A 23,790-nucleotide genomic window follows, 5' to 3' on the forward strand; every position below is an offset into this window, starting at 1 on the left:
GGCTGAGCTCAGAGATGACTGGGGGTTGGGAGCAGATGTTCCTGAAGGAGAGGAAATTTTACTTTCCTAATCAGGGGCCATCCGGAGGCTGCAGCTGTGGTACCGTCACTGCCCTCCTTGGCTTGGATCTGCCCCATTGCTGTCATGCAGTCTGGTGCTATACGGAGTCAGAAGAGGGAGCAGATGCAGGCAGTGGTGTACTGGAGCGCTCTCCCTACTCCGATCAGTGCTGATTTCAGGTTGGTAGCTTGAAATCGGACTTGATAGGAACACGTACATCATGGAAATTGGCAAACGGTATAAACCAGAGCTACCCACCCCCAAGATGATGGTTGAACATTTATCAGCACACCATTGCATGCAGATTCTGGACCCTGACTACCCTTCACCAATTCTGCCCCCCCGATAGGGAGGTGGAAGGGGCCACAGTCAGCCACAGAGCTGTTGGAGAAGAGGAGGGGCCGTGTGATGTGAATGAGAAGAAGAAATGCCAATCTCTGCAAAGGATGGAGTTACCAGTGGGGGTCTCTGGGGCACTGGGAAAAAATGACTTACCAAGAGCAGGTCCTGGGCATACCTTTCTGGGATCCCTCCCAAATCTGAAGCCTTCTTAGGGAACCCTGGGTTAAGGCTTTACTCAAATTCTTCTCACTGCCTGATTAGGCATCCCCTCCTCACTCACCTCCCTGCCTCCAGCTGCCTTGCCACACCATCCTCAGCCCTTCTGCTGGATTGAATCCTCCTAAGAGCCCCCTGAGGTCACGTGTTCCATGCACAATGTCCCCACATCTCCTGCCCTTCACCTCCTCCCCCTTTAGCGTCTTTCTCTCAGCCTCCAAATGTGATCAAGTCTCTGCAGCCTAAAAACACAAATAAAGAAAAGATCCTTCCCCTGTCCTGGCTTTCCCTTACACTATTGGCCCAACATTTTCTTTCCTCTCAACTCCCAAACTTCTCGGTACTCCTGGTCTTCTCTTCATCTTCTCATTTCATTTACCCTTTGCAGTCTGGTTTCTGACTATTACCCCTTCTCTTCATGGACACCCACTAATTGCTTCCTAGTCAGAGGACCTTACTACAGCTTTCTACTGCAGCCAGCCACAAAGAGATGCCCTGAGCACCTCCTGTGTCAGGCTCTGGGAAGGGACTGCAGAGCTTCCAGACCAGTTTGGGTGGGTAGACCTTGAACAGGTGACTACCGATGAGGACTTAAGTCATTCCAGGTGATGACGTTGATGAGAGGATGGATAAAGTGTCTTGTATCAGGCAGGGCACAACTGGGGAAGCAGAACTCTTGAATTTTTAGATATGGAATTAATGCAAGAAAGGATGGAAGCACTGAGAAGCCCAGCTGGAGATGGCAAGATAACCGGGAATCCATTACTAACCCTGGGCTGGAGGGACTTGAGGGGGAAGCAGTGTAGTCAGTGGCTGGGGGCCAGTGTCACTTGGAAGAAGTTGGAACCACAGAGGTGACACAACCAGTTCTATAGACACCACTCAAGACTGAGAGGGTGAAGATTCTCTTTTCCTTCCACTCTCTGGTCTCCTGCCAGAGCTTCTCATTGGCCCTGGAGCCTACAGGGTTCAGTTACCTGGAATGCAGAGCAGACAAGGTAAGACCTATAGGAGGCCACACAACCCAGGACTAGCACAGGTATGGGATGGGAGAGGATTTGGGGGACTAACTTAGTGGAGGGGGCTCATAAAAGGCCTGAAAGGTGAAGGGGACTTAGAAGGGAAAATATTCTGAGTAATCACTGGCATTTTTATTATTTTTTTTTAGAGCAGTTTTAGATTCACAGCAAAATTGAGCAGAGATGTCTCACATCCAAGCCCAGCCCTCTCACATGCATAGCCTCTCCCACTATCATCATCCTTCACCAGAGTGGTACCTTTATTATGACTGACGAACCTACATTAGCATAGTCACCCAAAGTCCGTAGTTTTCATTATAGTTCACTCTTGGCGTTGTACATTCTGTGAATTTGCATAAATGTATAATGACATACAGTCATCGTTATAGTATCATACAGAGTCCTCTCACTGCCCTAAAAATCCTCTGTGCTCTGCCTATTCATTCCCTCCTCCTCTCTCAACCCCTGGCAACCACTGATCTTTTCACTGTCTCCATAGTAATAAATAAATAAATTGTGATCCATCCGGACAATGAAATATGATTTAGCACTAAAAAGCAATGAGCCTCTTAAGCCATGAAAAGACAGAGAGGAAGCTTAAATGAATATTACTAAGTGAAGAGAGCCAATCTGAAAAGGCTACATACTATATGATTCCAGTTATATGACAATCTGGAAAAAGCAAAACTATGGAAATAGTAAGAAGATCACTGGTCTTTTGTGCCCATCTTCTTCCTGAGGCTTCAGAGATACTGTACTTTCTGTCTCTGTTTTCCTCTCCCATTCTTAAAGATTGAGGCACGCCCCAAGTTTCAGTTCTAAACCCCTCATTATCTCCTTGGGGGTTCTTATCCACACCTAACTTCATTTAATCATTTAGCATACATTAACTGAGAATCTATTATGTGCCAGGTACTTGATTAGGCCCCTGTGACAAAGAGAGAGAGAGAGAGAGAGAGAGAGAGAGAGAGAGAGAGAGAGAGAGAGAGAGAGAAATGAATGAGTCAGAAGCATGGCTCTCAAGGAAGAGACAGACAGGATTGCAATACAATGTCGAAGGGAGAAGGAAGCTTTGGGTGAAGTTAAGAATACATAGAAGAGATCACAGAAGGCTTCCTGGAGGGGATGCTTGAGCTGATTGCTGTCAGGTACACTGGCAGTAAGCCAGGTGAACGAGGCAGGAAGTGCATTCTGGCAGAAGACATCACATGTACAAATACATGGAGACAAGGGGCATATTTAAGATATTTGGGGAATCAGGGTGTGGGATGCCAGGGACGAGGAAAGAGAGAGTCATTCTGGCCCTGAGGCTGTGATTTGGATTGTAGAGGGCCTTGTAGGCCATACTTAGTAGGCTGAGCCAGGGAAAAGACAAATAGCATTTCTGGAATGGAATTTTAGAGATATTTCTCTGTTTGCAATGTGAAAGGGTTGTATGTTGAGGGTGCGCAGGCTACAGACAAGGAGGCCAGCTGGGAGCTTTACAGTAAACCAGGTCAGAGGTGATGGTGCTTAAACGAGGGAAGTACAAGAGGATGGGGAGCCAGAATAGATTAACAAAATACAGAGAGATTCAGAATTGAGAAAATAAGTCAGATGACAGGGCATGGGTGGAGGATGGGAGGGGTGAATCTGGGATGCTGCTGCTGAGGTCAGGAGCCATAGGCGGCAGGTTTGGGAAGAGTAAGAAATGTCAGCTTTGGACACAGTGTAGCCATCTTGGCTCTTGGCTCTTGACTTCCCAATTAACACCTTCAGCTCTGACCTCGATCCTGAGCTCTGAACTGGGATGTCCAGGGGCCCCTAAAGCAATTCTACTTCTAGCCACATGACATTTCTGCCTCTACATAGTGCCCCAAACCTGTTCCTCACCCGCCTCCCTCTGTTAATGTCATCACCACCCAGCCCAGGGGTCTCTATGGCCTCTTCCTGCCCTCTCACCCCAAGCCATGTCCACTCTATCTCCATAATGCCCTCTGTGTCTGTGGCCCCCTCTGTCTCCCCTTTCTCGCGATGTCTCACCATTGCCTCTTGCTTACTGTCATTTCATTCCAATCCTTCCTGTCGCCTGTTATATCACTTCCTTGCTCGACACTTTCAGTGGCTCCCCACTGCTTACCAATAAGTACAAGCTCTCAAGGTCCTCGCAGTCCAGCCCCAACTTATCTTTTTTTGCTCTTTTCCTAACTTCCCTGCAGACACCCTTCAGTACCTCTTACCATTGCCCCAAACCACCTCGTGCATTGTGAGGCTGTCCTGCAGACTGAAACGCACCCCTCCTCCTCTGCCTGTCAAAGCGCCCCCATCCCTCAAGGCCTTGATGAAACATTTCCTCTCCAGACATCACATTTTCCAGTTAATTGCCCACCTTCATGCTCTTAATGGACAGTGAACACCTTGAGGGCAGCTTCTGATCACCCCGTCGTGAGGTGGCATTCGGTAAATGTGTGTGGAACTGAATTGGCTTAAAAGCCCCTTCCTTAGATCAAGAACCTGCTGTGGCTCCTTATTGTCACCCACTGCAGAAGCCTGTTCCTGTGGCTTCCCAGATTTCATCTTAGGTATCTTACCTACTCCCTCACTGTTTCCCCAAATATGTCCCATGTTCAATTTCAACTCTATGCTGGAAGTGTGAAAGATACAAAAATGAATAAAATACATCTTCCCTGCCTTCCTTTCCCTTACTACCAGGGGAGATAAGTTATACATACCAATAGCTAATATAGTATTAGTTTAAAATAGTGCAATATCTTTTGCTCATAGGTTATCCTGCCTATCCTTTAAGATCGGGATCCTAATTTTGTTCAGATTGGTAAAACTGCTCAGTTTGAAATGCTTCCCAGGCTCCCTTGCAGCTGGGATGGCATGTGACAAAATTCTGCCCAGTAAGATGTACATGGAAGTCCCTGGGTGGGGCTACAGGGAAAAGCTGCTAAAGCGGTCCAGCCCAGGTGGCACGTGTCCTTCTGTCTTTTGTCCTCTGTCTTGTCATCCTTCTTCAGTGTGGAGTGCAGAGCCATTGCCAGGAGGTGTAGTAGCCAGTGTTAGAGCATAAGAATGATAACGTTATTCTCGGATGGCGGAGCAGAAAGTTAGATGGGCTCTGAGTCCCCAGTGGCCTCGAGAAACCATCATACAACCAGGAACTGCCTATTCCAAAGGAACCTCTAGCTTCTGGCTATGTGATGAAGCCATCGCAGTTCAGTTTCTATGACATGCAGTACTGACTGGTATGGTGAGATTTGTAGAATTTATCCAGCTTGAGAACTCCCAACAGTGAAAACTGGCCCCAGAATGATATCACACTGTATCAAGCCTTGATATGTAGTAAGTTTATGCTTATTGTGTAACATGTGGAACAGTAAAGAAAGACAGATCTGTAGCCCAGGTCAGTTGAGCGTGCTGCTCCTATTTTCTGAGAAAGGGAATCTCACGTGGGAAAAACTATGGAAGGAGACGAATGACTTAATGGGCTGGAGAAGATGCTGGAATGTCAGTCAAGGACTACTTCTGTGCTGATAGGTGATGAGGACCAAGATATGTTTTACTCAATTAAGATAAAAGGTGCCCAAATTAGGTGGAGGGAAAACCCAGGTGTTAAGATTCAGAGATTAGAACGGATGTCAGTCTCTGCTGTCAGAAAATCTGTATCATCCTGACAGTTTCCTATAAACCACAGTTTCCCAAAGTGGGTTCCCTAGTGGCACACTGGAGGTGGGTGAGGTGGGTGGCTCACAGCTTTAAGTAACATCGGGTCTCATGCTGAGAAAGTTGTTCTCTTTCTAATTCTTTTTCACATTGTTCCTTGAATAGTTGATATATGTGTGTGCTTTGTATGCATTTCAAGAGAGCGTGCTCCAGTTTCCCCCCTTTTGAGGCAACCGTTCTGACCAGTCTCTTGTGTGTTTTTCAAGATATGTTTTATCATTTACAAACACATAAATTCATATAGCCTCTTTTTAAAAAAAAATTGGAATCATGCTATAAACAACTGCTGTGCACCTTGCTTACTTCACTTTACACATCAGTGAGTTCTATGTAGTACATATAGAGCTGTCTCGTCCTACTCCATTGTATGGCTGGTATATGATTTACCTGGTCCCCTTACCCGATTCCATTCATTTCCTATTATAAGAATTGTTGCAGTACATATCTGCACCTATTTCATTTTACATATTAATTAATTCATGCATTCAACAAATATTTACTGAGTACCTACTATGCACCAGGCCTGCTCTAGGCACAGGGTAGATCTGTGAACATAATAGACCTTGCATCAAGGAGCTGCTGTAAAATAAATCCCTAGAATCCGGTCATACTTTCCTTTAATCTTTCTAATGAAGTCAAGAAGAAAGACTCATTTTGGTGAGAATGTCTCACTTTAGTGCCAAATGTCTTTAATACCTCTAACTCTTGCTAATCTTTCAAATAGAGAGTATTGGTCTCAGGATTAGAGCCTTTGGCGGCCAAAGAGCCTAACTAGAGTTTAATAATAATGTTTGGTTTTTACTGGATTTATTTTTACATAGCAGATGATACTGATTTTTCTATCTTGAATCAAAGTATGAAGTTTCCTTTCAAAGCATGAAGGTTCCTTTCAAAGCATGAAGGTTCCTTTCAAAATAATTTAAGTTAACCAAAAAAAACGTGAGTCAATTTAAAGAATGTTAAATAAATAACAACATAGATGGAATTCAGAGGTGGAAAAAACCCATGAAAGTGATATGCAAATGACTGAGGTTAGGAAATCACTGATGTAAACAAAGCCAGGAGAAAAAGGGAGGCTTTTGATACTGTAGTTGATGTTTATTTTTGTACCCTCACTCATCTGCAGTGTTGAAATGGTCCTGCCTCCATGTTTCTTCCTAGGAAGCCTATTTATTTATCATTTATTATTTGCTTGGTAATTCTAATGCTTAGATTTCACTAAATTTTCGGTCATTACTTTTTTTTTTTAATGAACTGTTACCAATTAGAATTCTTTCAGACAATCTCTTTCTCTTGAATTCCCCAGATGCCCTGGCCTCTTTGTCATTGCTGGCTCTGGAGATATTCGGAGACTCCTCTGCCAGGGGCGTTCATGCAGCATCCTTAGTCAGATTTTCATAATCTGGCTGAGGCTTGCTCAATAATTCCTTTAAAATATAATATGATGAAACAACTACACCCAAATAGGCCTTTGAGGAGATTTCAAAGCCAGAACCTTCTCAACAATTCCGCAATCACCAGCAGGCCCATAATCACCCACAGCTTGTTAGCTACAGACACAAACAATTAGCTTAGTGGTTGCAAATGTATATAAGTACTTTTCACACATGTGCTCTTTATGCCAAGTAGATGGTAGTAAGTTAGTAGCAGTGCTTGTCAGCTGTGGTCAGAGCATGGGTGGTGCCTCAAGGCCTTGGGGCAGAGAACCTTTGTGGTGGGACATGAGAGGAGTCAGGGTCCAATGGAGGGGTCACGTTGGGGGTGAAGGCAAGCAGAGCTGTATGTACCGAAGGAGCATCTGGGAGTTTGGAGGTTGAGGAACCACGCAAAGTAAAGTCATCCATTAGCAGTTAAGTCTTCAAGCTCTGAAATCTGGTGGAGATAAACTGTGGATAATTAATTACTGAGGACCTACCATGTGCTGATTGAAGCATTTTAGAAGTACAAACTCAGTGGTTCTCAAACTTTTTGGCCGACTCTTAAAGTTTTTTGAGGACCCCAAAGAGCTTTAGTTTCTGTGGATTATATCTGATGATGTGATGTTTAACAACTGGTTATCTGGAGGGAAAATCCCAGTTTGTAGCATTTGCCAATTCCTGTCGTGTAAATACTTCCATCATGGCCAATTTCAAGATTCTAACCAGACGTGATGGAATGGGAAGTGCCAAGAGATGTGCATGATGAACTCTTCCAAGCCCATGCAAGTTGAGTCATCCAGCACAGTGCTGGAATAGTTATCGATATTTAAGGTACGAGAAGTTAAAACTCAGAAAATTCAAAAATATGCATTCATTAAAAATACTAATAACAAACCTACTGTATGTTAGTATAAATAACATTCTTTGTGACAATAACTATTTTCCAAAATAAAAAATATTTAGTGAAAAAAACTGACTTTAAAAAAATATATGTAGTTGCAATTCCCTTTGATGTCTAGCTTAATTGAAGATAGTGAATACATACATTTGCATTCAATCAGTTGTGATGTCACATATCATATGGTCTCTGGAAAACACAGAGAGCAATAAAGGTAAATAATGTCTTACTATGAAAATAGTTTTAACCTCTTGCACCCCTAGAAAGAATCCTGGGGACTTTCAGGGGTCCCTGGACCACACTTTGAGGATTGCTGTACTAATGCATTTAACTTTTCCAAATAGCCCAGTGAGGCAGGTTTCAAGTTATTGTGATTTTACAGATGGGGAAACTGAGGCACAGAGACATTAAGTAACTTACCCAAGGGCACTTAGCTAGATAGTGGCAGTCAGGATTCAAAGAAAATCAGTTTATAGAGGTGGGATTGAGTCGGTGACTGTCATTAAATGTGTGATCTTGGGGAGAATCAGCCTCCCTAAGGTTGAGATATTGTCATTTGATTCACCCATTGTCATCCTCCTAAGTTGAGTTAGACTTGACTTCCTACCTGATAAGTTCCTCGTCATCTGTGCTTCTTTAGCATTCTCTTTTTTTTTTCTGCCCACATAGCACTATACCCCACATTCTTCTGTGGCATTCTTTATTTAATTGTCCCCCTCGGATTGTATACTCCATGAGGGCAGTCACCACATCAACTTTGATTCAGTTTTCTCATCAGGGTCTGGAACAGGTGCTGGAAAATCTTTGTTGAAGAAATAAATAAATAAATAAATAAATAAATAAATAAATAAATAAATAAATGCAGAGGCATTTCTCATGAAGGCAGGATGGATTCCATTCTACCCAGAATTCTCTGTGGCTCCAGGGAGGGAGAGGAATGGCGATTTGGGAGGGGAAGGGGATTATAGTGCGCTTGAATACGCTTGCCCAAGCCTGTTTTGTCATTGTAATCACAGGACTGATCACAGGCTAAGAAAAGACTCCTTAAAATCTCTCAAACAATTCGATTATCCCCTTTTTGCAGTGGAGTCACTTCTACTCAGTTTTCCCACCACAGACACTCAGTTTAACAGTCCCTCCAGATACTCTTTTTTCCTTTTCAAAAATTCTACATCTCCCCCTGTGCTGCTGTGGGGTGGGATGGGGAGTTCTCTGCCTTTTTTCTTCCCATTCTGGGTTTTGTATGTTAGCAACTCTCCTACCCTTTTCTAGAAGTTAAATCTTTTGGTTTCATCAGCTATAGAAAGGATCAGGGACGCAAGGATGAAGCTCTGGTTCCAGTGCCCCCACACCACTTGGTGCCTAATTAATGTCTGCACTTCCAGAGGTTGGGGACTCTAGGGAGATGCAATCTGCCAGGTGGGAACAGTTAGAGGGAGGCTATCTCTCTGGGCTGGAGCCTCTCAGCTTCCTCTTTCGCTATCTATACGGTCCTTTCCAGCAGTGACCTTCTAGGATTCTCAGAAGTCGTTTGAGGAGAAGTGTAATTGTGGGGGAGGGAGGTAGGCAACACAGAGACAATCAGCCAGGATTCTGCATGGAAGGTCATGAGGCTGAGCTCCAGCACCAGAAACCTTTAAGAAGAAGCAAAAAGGAACTGAGAAAACAGCCAGGAGTCTGCTTGGCCTGGAGTTCCTGGAATTCTGCTTTGTGTGTGAGCTCCAGCAGCAGCCAAGGCCCCTCTGACTAACAGGAGATGGGAATGGGAAGCGAGGGGTTGGGTGGAGAGGCAGTTTGGCCTGACAGCTCTCCCAAGCACTGCCAGCCCTGCAGACTGGCTCCAGGTTTCCTCCCTGGGGTGGAGGGGGCGGGGGTCCCAACTGGGTCTCCCCAGAACTTCATCTGTAAGGATGGGCAGCCGGCTGCCTTCCTGCTATGCAAGAGGCAGACAGATCTATACGTTAGCTTCTGTAAGTTAGGTTCTCTTCCCACCCAGGATCGAGCTCTCTGCCCACCTGATCTGGGGTAGGCAACCAAACTGAAGCTGTTATCTCCAGGCTATCTTATCCAGGAAGGAACAACTGACTGCCCGCCCTTCCCCCCACCGCCTCCCGCCCCCCTAAAAACACAGCTCTTTTTTTTATGATTTCAGTAGTTGTCATCTTGAAAGGTACCGCGAACTTGGCCTGGGCCAGAGGACTGATGGATTTCAGTAAGAGGGCAGAGGAGGAGGGAGCAGGAGTGGCAGTGGGGGGCAGGGTGGGTGGGGTTCAGCTGGGATCAGAGCCATGTCTGAGGTTTCAGGATCCCTCTTCCCCCTTCCACTCAACATCAGTGCAGGTGAAATCTTGCTAAAATAAGAATCAGGGGCAGCCTCGGTGTACTCTCGCTTCTTATACCATATCACAAGAGTTGTTCACGTATCTGTCTCCCCGTCTAACTTATGAGGACAGAGGGCTGAGTTGTACTCACCTCTGTATCCAGGGTCCTGCAATGGGCCTGGCACACGGGAAAGGCTCAATCGGTATTACATGAATAAGTGAATGAGTGAAGGAATGAAGGAATGAAACCACAAACATAAAAGACTGCTGTCAGGCGCGAGATGTTGTTGGGAGGAGGCAGTAGTCAAGAGGAGCTAAAAGCAAAGGCAGATTGGGGAGGGGACATGGATGCATGTGTCCTGTTGCTACTTACTGTGTTTCAGAGGCTCAGAGCAGCTTCCTCCTCTTCCTCCTCCTCCTCCTCCTCCTCCTCCTCCTCCGCCTCCTCCCACCCCCACCCCCTGCTCCCACCCCAGCTGCCCTGGTCTCTAAATGCTCAGATAAGGTGGTTAATCCATCCATTCAACAAATATTTACCGACTGCCTGCCCTGACAAGCCTTGGGTTCTGTTCTGCACGATTGGGGATGAGACCTACATATTGCCTGCCTCAGGGAGCTCCCAGTCTAGTGTCAGTAAATAAATAATTACAATAAGCTGTGTGTGATAAGCTCTGTGACCTGGTAGTCTCATAGAGCTAGGGCGACTATATAATTTATTATCCTAAATAGGACACTTTTGAGAGTAAGAGTTTCACAGGAAGCTGATTCTGTCTGAGATGGAGATTTGTGTGCAGAAAGTTCATGAGGAGTGGTTTGGGGATCAACACCTGTGAAAAGAAGGGGACAGAAGCCAGACTGGGCAGAGAGAGAAGTCGAGATGTGACACAGACTCACCAAAGGCCTCAGTCAGCCCCGTGGGGGGCCCAGAGATGAGATGGCCTTGCAGCCTCTTCACCAGTTAGGGCAAGGGCGCCTGGCTTTGATACTATCATGTTGATCAGTGACTGGAAACTGGCTGTCTCTAGAAGGAGGTGTGACCTTGGGTGAGGCTGTTTTCTTCAATTCCTAAAGAAGGCTGACAGCTGAAGGCATCTTCCGGCAGCATTCCTGACAGCTGGGGATTTGGGTTGTGCCTCGTAGCATCTGCCACCCAGGCACTGATGACAACTATGTACAGACAATAGGCGTAAATCAGGCTGCCTCAGGTGCCCACAGCAGGAGCATCTGCTGGGTCTTTCGACTGGAATCCTGTGTCAGCGCAGGGTGGCAGGAAGCTCTGGGCCACAGGAACGAGCTCAGGGCTTGCTCAGTCTGTACTCTCTTTATCGTTAGCTCTCCTCCATCCCTTCGCCTGTTTCCTTTGCTTTTTAGGACCATTTCTGGCGTTTGCACGCATTACATCATTCACTTCTCATTTGTCCCATCGTTTAATTATTCTTACACCCACATCCGAACTATCGGGGAGTCCTTTCACTGTTTCCTCTAAGACAGAGCCCCCAGCTGTCCACTTTCTCCATTTGTACTACCTTCAGCACCATCTCTCTCGTAACCGCTGACATAGATTTGGTTGTGAACCAAGGTGGCTGACAGCCTTAAGCTGCTAAAAAGACAGATGACCATGTGAGTAAGGGGGGGGGAGAACACCAAAGGAGCCCCCCAAATCTTCATGGAGTCAAAAGACATATTTGATTTGAAAAAAATCAACACATGACCTGAAAGTTGAGGATATTCCCTCTTAAGAATAAATCAAGAGGCAGGAGAGCTCAGTGGTTAGCAGCATGGCTCCTCGGGCCAGATTGCCTGGTTTTGTTTTCTCTACATCTCAGTTTTCTAGTCTGTAAAACAGGAGTGATGATGACAGAACTATTGCACAGGGCCGTTAGGAGAAGTGATGAGTCACGTGGGCAAGACATTTAGAATAGTGCTAGGGGCGCATGTGAAGTGCTTTGCCAAGGTTAGCTGGTGGTATTACCTCTGGGCTGGTATCTTGGTCCACATTCAGCATAGCAGATGTGGCTGTTGGTGCCCCTCCTGGTCCCCATCTTCCTTCTGTTCCTGTCTCCAATACTCTCTACCCAACGTGGAATCATGGAATCATGTATCCATTCAACAAATGTTTCTTGAGTATCTACCCCTGTACCAGGCACAGAACTCTTGTTTTTTTCTTCTATATCCCACAAGTCTGTGAGCTAGTTGGCAGGCTGCCCTGGACTTGCTTTTGCTGAATATGGGATGCTCTGACTCTTTCTGTTTCTTGTTGATCTTCAGGGTCACCCAGATGAAAAGCCAGTTTTTGTAGGGCCCAGTCTGTCTTCCCTTTCAGACCTTCAGCTGTTGGCTGAGAGTGAGCATCATGGATGACCCTCTGGACCCTTCCTCTTGGACCTAAGAGGGCTCTGTGGAAGAGACGGCCCTGTGCAGCACAGAACCCTGCTCTCTCACGTGGCTGCATTGGCCGTGTGGTTCCGACCTTGGCCGTGGCCTTGTGTACTCTTGGCCTGTGCCTCCTCTTCTTGGATGTCCCTCCCAATCTCAGCAAGGCTCTGAAAGGGATGAGGGAGGAGTAAACCAGAGAGCAGGTGGAAGAAAGGAGTGAGGCAAGAGAGAGCTCGAAAGGGAAGAAGGCTGAGAAGATGCTGATGAAATAATGCATCAATGCCTCTATCCACATAATAACCCTATGAGGTCAGCACCATTATAATCCTCATTTCACATGTGGAGTCTGAGGCAAAGATGGGTTATGAAACTTGCCCAAAGATAGTGGCTTGTGAGTGGCAGAGCTAGAATTTGAATTCAGAGATGCCATGGAAGGGGAAGGGTGCAGAAGTCCCAGGGGGCTGTGAGATGGCTGTGGTGTGGGCACAGCTTGGCATCTGTCATTTCCTATCTCTGGGACCGGAGCCGAGGCATTTAGTCTCACTTTCCTCCATGGCAAAATAGGAGTCGTGACGATGAAGTTACATAGGGACAGAGCCCTTCACAGGACAGGGAGGCAACGAACGGATGCCGTTGTAATTATAGCCCCTGGTCACCAGCCCTACTGTGCTGTCAGCGGAGGGGTCTTTACGGTTGACAAAACCCTTTCTGCTCCCATCTCAGCCTGACTTGGATCCTCTTAGCAGGTGGGCAGGCACTACAGAGCCTCCCTCTCTGTTTCATAGATGAGCACACTGAAAGAGGTCAGAGCTGCCGAGGTCTGTGGATGGTCTGCGGGGGTGTCAGGAAGAGCGGTTCCCCTCTGGGTCCTGGAGCCCAGCGCGGCTTGCTCGCCCACCCCTCCTCCCTCAGCCATTGAGCCCATCAGCTCAGCTGGGATCTGTTGGCCCATATCTGGTCCCCATGTCCCTTTCCAGCAGCAGCCTGACCTCGTCTACTTAGAGAAAAACAGGAAACTGGGCTCTGCCAGGAATCAGAACACACCCTTCCTCGGCTCTGTGCTGTGAGGACACTGTGATGGTGGGGGGCTCTGGAGGCAGGACAGGGCACAGGGTATGGGGTAGGGGCTCTGCAGGCCAAGCCAGGGTGGCCTGGGCCTTACTGCTTCGCCAAAGGGCTAGGCTCAGTAGGCTGGGTCTGCTCTGGCTTGGCCTTGCTCAGCCTCCAGGGGACGAGAGGACTCAAGGAGGGCTCCCATGTGGGGACAGAATTCTGGGGTACCAGGACCACATAAGACTTTGCCCTTGTGGACTCCTTCCTCCATAAAAAAAATATTTAAAATATATTCTACAACTGCATTAGTGTAAAGATAAATATACATGAGTATATGTTCATTATTATTTTATTCAATTTATCTTCTGATTTTAAAAGAAATTAAAATGAAAACATTCTCATTGGCCCCTAAAAGCATCGTGGGCCCTGTGCCTGAAAGATAAGTCAGCCTCATGGGGGAAACTCCTAGCACTTTTCCGTGGGGCAGAAACTGTCCCCGCCCCTCCCCTCCTGGCCACACAGCAGGGAGTAGCACTCAGCTCAGACTTGAGAGGGGAAAGCCTGGCTCGGCCTAGAAATAGAACCTCGCTGAGCCTCAGTTCTGTCCTCCGTGGAATGGGAGCATGAAAACATCTGCATCCGATGGATGCTCTTATGAGATGATCCTGTGAAAAGTGTCAGGCCCAGGGCCTGCCCCGAAGCACCCCTACTGTTTTCGCAGCATAAGTGAGCCTCAGAGCCCAAGGCTTTGAGACCGCAGCAGCCACAGGGCGCCCAGTGCGGGGTGTGTGGACATCCCCAGGGTTCCTGCCGCTTTAACTTTCCCCCTCCTCTCCCGTCTGTCCCTCACGGAACCCTGCTTCTGAGTCAGACCCAGGGCAACAATGAACTAGAGAATCGTGTGAACCCAGCTCACAACCACTTTCACCCCATCCCCTCATCGGTCCTCACAACAACTCCATGAGGAGTATCTTATGTGATCATTCGCCCCGTTTATTCGGAGAGGATATCAACCATCAGAAAGGTTAGAGTGCATTGTCCAAGGTTACACGGCTCACAGACACAGTGCTGGGACAAAGGTTTAGATCTGACACCCCAAGATGTTCATGTCAAGCATTGTCTGTCTGTGTATCAGGGGGAGGGGGCTCTTGTGACACTGTAGGCTGCAAAGATTGGAGTGACTGCGGAAGGGCTCGGGACCATGCTGGGGTGTGCCGACAGGGGGCTTGTAAAGGCAGCAGGTCTGGAGTTGCCTCCCACAGGGCTCCCTGAAGAGCTGGACTTTGTGCCCTGCTCTGGGCCTGGGCCGGGACCGCTCAGCCGTTCCTTGGCTGGGGCTCCAGGTGGACCCCGCCCCCTTCCTGTGCTCCTGCACCTCTTCACTGGCTGTTTCCTTCCTGGCAACACAGGCTCAGCACCTACTGGGTGCAGAACCCGGGGAAGGAAATGGCTTAAGGAAACAGCCACTATGTGACGTCAGAGTTGAGAGTCTTCTTTAATTTTAACCTTTTTATTGGAAAACAATTTCCTATCTTCAAATATACATCATCTCACAAATAGAAAGATAGTGAAAAGCTGCTATTCACGTTAGATTTCAGTGAAGAATACTGAGGCCCCAGATGAAGAAGTTCTAGCCCACAAATAATACTGTTTAAGCGCAAAAAGTGACTCCTGTGTAGTGTCCAGAGAATTCTTTTCAAAGACCTTGAAGAAGAGATTGAATTTCCAGCTGGCAGGGATAGAGTTTGGATTACGGTTTTCATTTCTGTGATGTTTCTGATTAAAACCTTCTAGCTCCTCTGACTGAGTTAGGCCACTTTGGTCTCGTGATTTTGGGATTTCCTAAGAATCTGAGCTGGGGCTGGGTAACAAATATCCTCCTCAGCTCTGTATCCATGGACTCTGTGGGCTCGTGGCTTGAGATGACACTGGTCTGGCCCCTTCTTTGCCAGAGGAGGTTGAGGATAGGAGTGAGGAGGACAGGTCACCCATCTGGTAGGTACTGAGACTGACAATGAATCTGCTCGCTGGGAGGTGGCCTCACAATGACCCTGAAGCTGATCCTGTCCCTGCTTTCCCTGAAACGCTCAGGGGCCTTCTCCGGCTCTCCCAGTAGAGGCAGAGGCTGGGCAGACTGCTCAGGCCCCTCCCCAGCCCAGCAGGGCCATCCCCGCTGCCCCGGAGAACCAGGCTGGCTCCTTCTCCAGGTCCCACTTCCTCACTGCCCACCACTCCGGGTGAAGCGGGCCCTGCCATTCCTCCCCATTCCAGCCCCCTGTCGGCCTCCTTCATGGACCTCAGCGTCTGGAAATGACCCATTTATGTGCGCAAGTGTTTGAGTGGAGTTTTTGAATAGAGTCCATTTGCTTCATTAGGTCGCAAGCTCCCCGAGGGTGAGTGGGACCTTGTCCTGTCCTGCTCGCCACTCTACACCCAGAACTCAGCTCACTGCCCAGCCCACAAGAGGCACTCAGGAAATATCTGTTGAAGCTATTACTGGATTTAAGCATAGAATATTAATCCATAATAATGACTTCAACAAATATTTACTGGAAGATTGGCTTAGGAGCCTCACAGACCAGGGTTCCTGTTCCATCTTAACAAGTCTCAGGTTTGTTGCCTTCAAAGTGCGGACAATAATGGCACCTGGATCATGAGGCAGCTGTGGGGAAAATGAGGCAAAAGTGCACAAAGCACTTAGCGAAACACCTAGCAGGCCTAGCGGGGCAGAGCACACACTGGATAAACGTGAGCTGCTGCGATGAGGGTTCCCTCTGGTGACAGGGACGGGTGGGAATGAGGGCCAAGAACCCATAGCACAAGATCTCACAGCTTTGTCTACATGAAGGGTGGACATTCATCACGACAACCACAGCTGTTTCCCTTCCTGCCATTGTTGGCATCCTATGATGTAGAATGGTTTAACATGGCTCTGAAACTTGGCCGTATGTTGGCATCAAGGGGGAGTTGAGTTAAAAAAATCTCACTGCCTGAATTCAGCACCAGAGATTCTGATGTAATTGATCTGGGGTGTGGCCTGGACACCAGGACTGTTAAATGACTCCAGGTAATCCTACCGTGCAGCCAAGGATGAGAACTGTTGCCTTCCTCCAGGTGTAGCTTCAGGGGCCTCCTACCTTCTCACCACTTTCTTCCCAACTGCCTGAAATTCATTTGAGACAGCACAAAGACTTTTCATGGCATGACAGAGATAAATGACTTAAAATGCAAAGGCGAATTCAGTAGAGAAATGGCCGAATCTCTTTCCTACACACTCCATCAGTCAGCTGTCAGATGCTTTTATGCCTTCCTAGCAAGAAGGGGATTAGAGCAGAGGGGCCGGGCCCTGGTAGTGAGAAGGCAAAGGGAGATAGGAACTGGGGTCTGGAGACCCACGTCCTAACCTCAGCTTTGCCACTGTGTTAATATGGACAAATCACCTCTCTCCCTGACCCTGGGTCTCAGTTCCCCCTCTATGAAATGACACTCCTTTGACAGCCAGTATCCTACAGCTAGGGCCAATTCCACAATCCCTCAGGACCAGCCTGCCTGCAATCCTAAAGCCTGCACGTCCACGTAGCTCCCCTGGACTCTAACTTGCCCTTCTTTCTGAAGTTTATTTGTTTAACACAATCAGGCTATTATAAAGCATAATTCCCAGAAGATATCACTGTGCTATTGAGGTTATGAAGCAACCCAAAGTAAACTTATGAGATGTTGACAAGTAGAGGTCGTGGGGGATTGTCTTTTTATTGCATAGACGAGAATCTTCTATAATCAACTGGAGACTTATCTGTAGTTAGATGTTGCCTAAGAGAGTGAAAATGTTTTTTTCTTTTGGGCAAGTCAGTGTGGAGCCGCTGTAATAATCTTTTTATACAAGTTATTTAAAGGGAACCCTGTTCTTGTTCCTATGGTCACCAATTAATTGACAAGATTTTATAGTTCTTGGAAAAAAAAGAGAAATGGAAATTCCAAGAAAGAGGCAGGAGTCATATAAAGCACTTTTAAGGAAATACAAGGATGAGTAGAGCTGAGGCAGAGGAATGTCTTGGAACCAGCCTGAAGGGTGTGCCCAGGAAGGTGTCCCTGGGCAGCCACCCTTGGCTTACAGATTTTTTTCCGAGGTCAGGGCCGAGGGCCTCCCAGCTACAGAGCCCACTCAGGCCATGACGCTTGCACAAATCACAGACATCTAGCGCCAGCCCAATCAGGCTCAAGCCAAACTTTTTTGAATGTTAGAACTTGCACATTTGAGGTCAAGCTCTGTTGGACACAGAGGGGAAGGGTATTCGGGAAAGGATAGACTTTTTCCAGAAATTCTCTGGCACCCAGCCCCCTCCCCCCAATTCAGAGTTGGGAGCATATCCAAATTAAGGCAACCTCACAGAGACTACTCAGATACCCTAAAAAAGCTTCCTAGATAAAATCCACTCAATCACCTCAAAATACATATAGGCCAAGTCTCTCTGTGCCTAGTACTGGGTTAGATGCGCAAATCAGAGTCAGGAGGTAAGTAAACTTGGCATCATTCCTTTGCTCCGCCTGTGAGGGAGTTGAACCAGTCTGTGTTCCAGGCACTGTGAATTCAGACTGGGGGCTCAGAGGTGAGGAAGACCCGACCCTACTGTGAAGGGGTTCACACTCCGTAGGGGAGACAGGAACAGACCTCGCTTGACTATCCTGCTACCCTGGGGCTGGACCCCACCTGGACAGACCCTGGCTCTTGGTCCCACTCACAGTGATTCTTAAGCTACCTCTACACTATTATACCCTCTCCTATCCCGCTGGCTGCCTGACGGGCTATCTTGTCAACCCAGCCTCCAGATAATAATTTATCTTGATTATTGAGGTTTTTTTTGGCATCTCCTGAAATTTTGCTCTTGAGGCAACTGCTTAACTCCTCTAACCCTAATTGAGGCCTGGACAGACCTCTAACTGTCCACACATATATAAGCAGCTGCAGGCTAGAGGGGTGAGAGCTTGGAACAAAGCCCCATGGGAGTGTAGAGTAATTCTGGGGGTAGTGTTTCCCAAAGTATGCTCTGTGAATCATCAATCCTATTGGGTGCTCCTCCAAAAATAAAAGATTTTGTAGACAAAGGTGTTTGGGAAATGGTGCATACTCTAGCTTGCCCTTTAGATAGGCACAATGCACATGAACGCACTGAAGCCTCTGAGACTCCTATATGAAGAAACGTCACTTTTTGAGCCCATCCTCTGTGGCTGCATAGCTGGGTCAGCTCGGGCGAGTCTATTAATGTTTCCTAAAGTAAATGAGGGACCATCATCTCAGAATCTCTTGGAAGTGCTTGTCCGAAATACAGACTGCCTAGCCCTGCTGCAGACCTTCTGAGCCAGAGTCTTTGGAGCCAGGACCCAGGACTCTGCTTCGAACTAGCTTGTAGTTGATTGTGGTGCATGCTCAAGCTGAGAACCCAGGAAAAATCTTCCCAGACCTTGGCCTTATCTCAGAATGTTGTCAAGATCAAGACATGAGCTTGACCGAAATATTAGTCATGAATATCTTTGTGATAAAAACACAAACTAGGAATAGTAAAGAACTTCCTCAACTTGATAAAGGGCATCTTTACCCACAGTTAACATATGTAATGATGACAAACTGAATGAGTTCCCTTTAAAATCAAAAATGAAACAAGGATGTCCACTCTTGCCACTTCTATTCAATATATACCAAGTGAGGAGTAGAATGATAGTGGCCGGGGGCTAGGAGAGGGGGAAATGTGGAGTTGTTCAATGGGTATAAAGTTTTAGTTATGCAAGATGAAAAAGTTAGAGGTCTGCTATACAACATAGTGACTATAGTTAACAATACTGTGTTGTGCACTAAAATTTTATTAAGAAGATAGATTTCATGTTAACTATTCTTACCACTAGAAAGAAAACAAAAGGACATGAAAAGCTTTTTTGGAGGTGATGGATATGTTAATTACCTTAATTATGGGGATGGTTTTGCAGGTGTCTGCATATGTCCAAATTCATCAAGTTGTATACATTAAATATCTGCAGTTTTGTCTATAGCCATACCATCCTGAACGTGCCCGATCTCATCTGACCTGAGAAGCTAAGCAGGGTCAGGCCTGGTTAGTACTTGGATGAGAAACTACCTACGAATACCAGGTGCTGTAGATAGAAATAAATAAATAAATAAATACATAAATATCTGCAAGTTTTGTATATCAATTATACCTCAATAAAGCTGTAAAAAAGCAAAATAAAATAAAACAAAACATTGAATTGGAGATTCTCGCCAGAGCAATTAGAAAAGAAAATGAATAAAAGATTGGAAAGGAAGGAGTAAAACTGTCTACATTCCCAGATGACATGATCTTTTAAATAGAAAATCTTAAGGAATCCATTCAAAAACTATTAGAACTAATAGGCAAGTACAGCAAGATTGCAGATTACAAAAATCAGTTGTAGTTCTTTATACTTGTAATGAACAACCTGAAAATAAAGTAATTCCACTTACAATAACATCCAAAAGAATAAAATACTTAGGAATAAATTTAACAAAAGAAGTGTAAACTTTATATTCTTGAAAACTTTATACTTTTGAAACTGTCTAGTTCCAGAAATTGATAAGCTGATTCTAAAATACATATAAAAATTCAAGAGATCTAGGATAGCCAAAAATATTTTGAAAAAAGAACAAATTTAGGGAATTCATACCCCAAATTTTAAAACATAATACAAAGCTGTAGTAATCAGGTAACCAAGACTGGCACTGGCGTAAGGACAGACGTAAGATCAATGGCATAGAATCAAGAGTCTGGAAATAAACCCTTACATTTATGGTCAATTGATTTCTGGCATGGATGTCAAAACAAGTCAATGGGGAACGAATTTCAACATGGTGCTGGGACAATTTGATATCCACATACAAAGGAATGAAGTTGGATCCTGACCTCATACTATATACAAAAATTAATTCAAATTGGATCAAAGACCTAAATGTAAGAACTAAAACTATAAAACTTTTAGAAGAAAACATATAGGGGTAAATCTTTATGACCTTGAGTTAAGTAAGGTCATGTTTCTTAACTATGACACCAAGAAAGCACAAGCAACAAAAGAAAAAACAGATAAATTAGACTTCGTCATAATGAAATCTTTTGTGTCTTAAAGGACATTATCAAGAAAGTGAAAGACAACTCATAGAAGGGGAGAAAATGTATCTGATAAAGGCCTAATATCCAGAATATAGAAAGAACCCTGATAATTCAATAATAAAAAGACATTATTCAATTAAAGATAGGAAAACATAGGTAGGTACTAGACTAAGCAAGGGAATCGCTTTGTAAATTATATAAATGTCTAATCATTATGTTGTACACCTGAACTTAGTATAAGATAACATTGCATGTCAACCCTAATTAAAAAATAAATATTAAAAATTAAAAAATAAATATAGGCAAAGAATCCGAATAGACATTTCCTCCCCAAAGAGATACGAATGGCCAATAAACACATGAAAAGATGCTCAGCATCATTAGTTATGAGAGAAATGCAAATCAAAACCTTAATAACGTTTTTCATCCACTAGGATAGCTATAATAAAAATAATGACAACGATAACAACCATCACCACCACAACAGATAACACCTGTTGGTGAGAATGTGGAGAAATGTACTGCTGCTGGGAGCATAAATGGTGTAGCTGTTTTGGAAAACAGTGAAAAACTCATCTGACCCTAACCGAGGCCCCGATAGACCTCTGGCTGATGGCAACACACATACAAGCAGCCGCAGGCCAGAGGGGCGAGTTCCTCACAAGGTTAAACACAGAAGTCCCATGTGATCCAGCATTTCCACTCCTAGGTACGTACCCAAGAGGATTAAAAACATACATAAAAGAAAACTTGTACAGGAATGTTCATAGCAGTATTATTCACGATTATTCATATTCCCAAAGTGGAAACAACTAAAATGTCCTTCAACCAATGAATAAATAAAATGTGATATATTCAAACAACGGAGTATTATTCAGCAATGAAAAGGAATAAAATACTAATTCATGCTACAACATGAATGAATCTTAGAAGCTAAGTGAAAAGAGCCAGACACAAAAGGCCACATATCATATGTTCCTATTTATGTAAAATGTCCAGAACAAGTAAGTCTATAGTGACAGAAAGTAGATTGGTGGTTACTTGAGGCTGGGGTAGAGTGGAGGAATGGGGAACAAGTGCTAAAGGTTATGGGTTTTCTTTCTGAGGTGATAAAAATGTTCTAAAATTGATTGTGTTGATGGTTGCATAACGGCGAATATTAAAAACCATTGAATTATACACTTCAAATGGGTGAATTGCATGGTATGCAAATTATATCTCAATAAAGCTGTTACAAAAAGAAAAGAAACCTAGAAGTGGAACTCATTGTACCCTCTGACTGATCAGTTTCATCGGCCTTCACACAAGCATAATGAAACCAAACATGAATCATTACCTACAGCCTCTCGCTTCCTCTAACTTCCTCAGTATGTTTTCTCTTGCCTTTGTCGACATAACAAAGAAACCCTAGTCGCAAACCCTAGGCTGGTACTCTGCTTTGATGCCTCTGAGTAGTTTTCAAGATCTCACTTACTTCAAGAAACATTTATTTAGAATCCATGTTCTGCAAAGCATTTTGAAAAAAAGAAATACAGCTATTTCCCTTAATTGCTTGCAGTCTTGTAGGAGAGATAAGACCTATCACTTAGAATTCACTTGCTTCATATAAGAGGAAAACCCAAAATACCAATGGCTTAAAAAGATAAACTTATTTCTCTCAGACCAAATAGAAACCTGGAAGAAGGTAGTCCACGGTTGGAACTGTCATTCCTTGGGGGTCCCTAAGAACCCAGGCCCTTTATATTTTTCCATTTTATTCTAGCACCATGATTTCCCATCCTAAGGGTCACTTCCTGGGCCAATATGGCTGCTGAAGTGGATTGAGAATAAATGGGAATTGAAGCAGAGGGGCAAAGAAATGGCACAGTAGTTGGATGTGCATAGGGGTCAAAGGAAGAATTTTTGAAGATGGGAGACAGAGACAAGTGACATGATCCTGATTAGAGAAATTGATGATGGCGAGAGGGTAGCACATCTTGAGTCCAGTTCCTGGGAAGATGAGAGGAGCAAATGGTCTTTGAGAGGAGCAGGGACATTTTTTTAATTGTCACCCTCAAGGGTTGCTTCTAGTTTCTTATTGAAGTGGTCTCCTTCCTTGCTCTTTTCCTTCCTTCCTTCCTTCCTTCCTTCCTTCCTTCCTTCCTTCCTTCCTTCCTTCCTTCCTTTTCCTTCCATTCCCTTCCCTTCCCTTTCCTTCCCTTCCCCTCCCTTCCCATCTCTTCCCTTGCCTACCTGCCTTGCCTTCCTTCCTTCCTTCCTTCCTTCCTTCCTTCCTTCCTTCCTTCCTTCCTTCCTTCCTCTTTCTTTATATAAGCATTATTGAACACCTACTGAATGCCATGGCACCTTTCTAGGTGCTGAGGTTACATCAGGGAATAAAACAGACAAAAACACCTCTCCTCGTGGAATATACATTCTCTTGGATGAAGGGAGTCAACTAATAAAATGAGTAAGTTAGTTTTATTGATGTTAGCAGGTGGTAAGTGCTATAGAGAAAACTAAAGCAGGAGAGGAGGTGTAGAGGTGGTGGGAAGGCAGGAAGGGAATGAGGGATTAAGGAACAGGCTGTGGAGGAAAAGTGGTGAGGTGACTGGGTTGGAGATCTTCAGAGCACTGGTGCAGAAGCAGAATGAGAGTCAAGAGCTAGAGGGAAGGGTGATAGTGTCCAAGTGTGGGGCCTGAAATCAAGATGTCAGAGGTGGGGCAAGGTCTAGAATGTGCTACAGGAAGTAGGTGGCTGAGTTGGTGTAGAGGAAAAGAACTTTGGAAGTGAGGAGGTCAAGAAACTGAGAGGCCAGATAATTGAAGGGTCATCTGTGGGGACAGTGAATTCGCAAGAACGTTGAGTTCACCATGGGGATTGAATAAGACTGTGCCTGGAACAAGAGATGAGATTAACTAGGAGGATGGTCTGGGGAGAGGCACAGAGGTTTAGCCAGTGTGGACTTTGATGGATCTAGAGTTTTTCAGGGAAGGAAGATGAGAAATGATTTGGAAGGAGTGGCGGGGAGCAAAGAAAACACCTCCCCCCACCTCCTGGCTCTGAGATACTTGGAATATGAAAGAAAAAATAGCTTCTTCTTGAGTGGGAGGCAATGTCTCAGAGGCTAGCTTCGTCTCCATTAAGACCAGGAGGTGTGGGGAAATTTCTAGAAGAGGTTGAGGGTGTGATAGAGTGGGAGTTCCAGAGAGCCCAGAGGCAGGATTTGGCGGGGTGAGGAGAGGGGCGGGCAGTGTGGGACAAGT

The 23,790-nt window shown here is 45.4% G+C and overlaps 1 long non-coding RNA gene and 1 pseudogene across 1 annotated transcript; both read left to right on the forward strand.

The window, feature by feature from the left end:
* Window positions 1-64: 64 nt before the first annotated feature.
* On the forward strand, window positions 65-1,084 carry LOC118604002. Its single transcript, XR_004951591.1, has 2 exons — window positions 65-239; window positions 410-1,084. It is a non-coding gene; the product is annotated as an uncharacterized LOC118604002 (long non-coding RNA).
* Window positions 1,085-19,445: 18,361 nt separating this feature from the next.
* Window positions 19,446-19,564, forward strand: LOC118604158 (annotated as a pseudogene).
* Window positions 19,565-23,790: the final 4,226 nt, after the last annotated feature.

Source organism: Rousettus aegyptiacus, unplaced genomic scaffold (genome assembly GCF_014176215.1).
Source record: "Rousettus aegyptiacus isolate mRouAeg1 unplaced genomic scaffold, mRouAeg1.p scaffold_m13_p_6, whole genome shotgun sequence".
In the NCBI taxonomy this organism is placed as follows: Eukaryota; Metazoa; Chordata; class Mammalia; order Chiroptera; family Pteropodidae; genus Rousettus; species Rousettus aegyptiacus.